The 2,531-nt window shown below is 43.7% G+C and overlaps 1 pseudogene; it reads left to right on the forward strand.

Annotated features, from left to right (window-relative positions):
- The first annotated feature begins 1,012 nt into the window (after positions 1–1,012).
- Positions 1,013–1,800, forward strand: LOC143651626 (TIP41-like protein pseudogene; annotated as a pseudogene).
- The last annotated feature ends 731 nt before the right edge of the window (positions 1,801–2,531 follow it).

Below are 2,531 nucleotides of genomic sequence, written 5' to 3' on the forward strand. Positions count from 1 at the left end.
AGCCTCACTGATTTCCTCTTCTTCATCTGGGAAATCTGATCACAGGGTGACTTACGGGACCTCACTGCTGAAGAAATTCAATTCTATACCTTCATTCTTTCAATATGCATCATAGATCTACTTTCTTAAACATCACTCTCTGTGTCAACTTCTTCCTTTTTTTCTCCTTCCTAGCTCATCTTTACCCTCTGTGTCATGCTGCCACACGAGTCCAGCAACTCTTAAATTCCCAACACCTCAAAACTGTGCTCAATCTAACTCAAAATCTTCTACAAAAAGCAAATTCCTCACTTGTTCATGACTGCTGGCTCTGTCTCTCTCTTTTGGCACCCACATACTGAGCCATCCCTATCCCCTTTCCCTCTGGAATCCCCACTCCAACTGCACTGACACTCTGAAAGGAATTCAGCACTCTCTTTCAGGATAAAGCAAACACCCTCCCAGGTGATCATCACACCACAGCAGCAAACTGAGCCTCAAAGCTATACCAATCTTATAATCAAATTGCCAAGCTTTTGCTTTGCCCTCTTCCTATAACTGGACCCATAGCCATACAAATTCCTCTAGCCCAAGCACCCCTATGCATTGTCAATCACAATCTTCATCCAACTGGTCTGTAGGCACCCTTCCGGAGTAGCTTGTAACCAAACCATTACTATCACTCCTGCTTCTAACCAAAAGCTAATGGACTTTCCCTGCAGCCTGTCTGATTCTATGCTTCCCCCAATTTTCCACCTAAACAAAAAACCTCCCTCCAAATTCTCTCACCTACCTCATGTCAATCCTTTTACCTATCAGACTGATAACCCTGAATAACAGCTGCTTCACTGCACTCTTGCCCTTCTATGCACTCCTCTGGCTGGAAAGAATGGCTTTATGGCTGGGGGCGGAGCGAGGTGGGGTGGGGCATGGTAATGGCTCAGAAGCCAAGGGGGCTGGGCCGGAAGGAAGCTGAGGAACAGTTAGTGCCGTCTCTGTTGCCGCTTCCTTTCCAGCCTGTTCTGTGTGGTCCCCGAGGGCCCCGTCTAGGCCATGATGATCCATGGCTTTCAGAGCAGCCACCAGGACTTCTCCTTCGGGCCCTGGAAGCTGACGGCAGCCAAGACCCACATCATGAAGTCAGCGGATGTGGAGAAGTTAGCTGATGAATGGCGTCTGCCATCTCTTCCTGAAGTGTTTGGGAACGTTTAAGAATCCATCATGGCTCTGGCTTTGGGATTGAGTTTAATGCTACAGATGCCTTAAGACATTGAGGAATGCTCAAAGTAGCCTGTGCTGAAGAGTGGCAGAAAAGCAGGACAGAAGGTGAACACTCCAAAGATGTTATTAAACCATACGACTGGATCTATACAACAGATTATAAAGGAGCATTACTTGGCGAATCACTTAAGTTAAAGGTTGTACCTACAACAGATCATATAGATACAGAGAAACTGAAAGCCAGAGAACAGATTAGGTTTTTTGAAGAAGTTCTCCTGCTTGAGAATGAACTTTTTGACTGTGGAGTTTCCAGCCTGAGTGTGAAAATTAGGGTAATGCCTTCAGCTTTTCCCTGCTATTATGGTTTTTCTTGAGAATTGATGGGGGTGCTTATTAGGATGAATGATGCAAGAGTTTACCATGAGGTCACGGGAGAGCAAAATTGCTAATTTAATGCATGTTTCACCTTTCCTATTCACAGAACCTAATGAAATAACCCAATATTTACCAACAAAGGAGATTGTTTGTGAGAAGCTGATATTTCCAGAAAGAATCTATCTTAACCCTGTAGACTCACAAGAAAGTACACTTGTGGAATAGAATGTGATACTACATATCTCACTATGGAATCTGACTGGAGACATTGGCTATTAGTAGTGGAGTATTTTTATTATGAGAATTGATTTCCCTGTTTATGGACAGATTCTCTGTAGCCTTAAAGGAAAAATAATAAAAAAAAATTGTTGCAGGCAGGTACCACTTAACCAATTGCTGACTGTACTGTCTATCTTCAGATTCATATCTCCAGATTTATATTTTCTGAAGTTAAGTTTGGATTTCTGAATTGTCACAAATTGGTACCTTTTCTAGTTTGCTAGCTGCCAGAATGCAACACACCAGAGATGGATTGGCTTTCAGTAAAAGGGGGTTTATTTAGCTAACATATAGTTCTTCAGAGGAAAGGCAGCTAAATTTCAACTGAGGTTCTTTCTTACGTGGGAAGGCACAAGGCAGTCTCTGCTGCCCTTCTTCCCAGGCCTCTAGGTTCCAACAATTTTCCATGGGGTGATTCCTTTCTGCATCTCCAAAGGCCTGGGTTGAGCTGCAAGTGCTGAGTTGTGAATGCTGAGATGAGTATGCTGAACTGCTTGGGCTGTGCTACCTTGAGCTCTTTCATTTAAGCACCAGCCAATTAAACATCATTCATTGCAGCAGGCACACCTCCTAGCCCACTGCAGATGTAATCAGCAACAGATGAGGTTCACATGCCATTGGCTCATGTCCACAGCAATAGAACTAATTGCTCATTAAATTGCTCATAAAATTGCTCA

This window comes from Tamandua tetradactyla, chromosome 12 (assembly GCF_023851605.1).
Source record: "Tamandua tetradactyla isolate mTamTet1 chromosome 12, mTamTet1.pri, whole genome shotgun sequence".
Taxonomy (NCBI): Eukaryota; Metazoa; Chordata; class Mammalia; order Pilosa; family Myrmecophagidae; genus Tamandua; species Tamandua tetradactyla.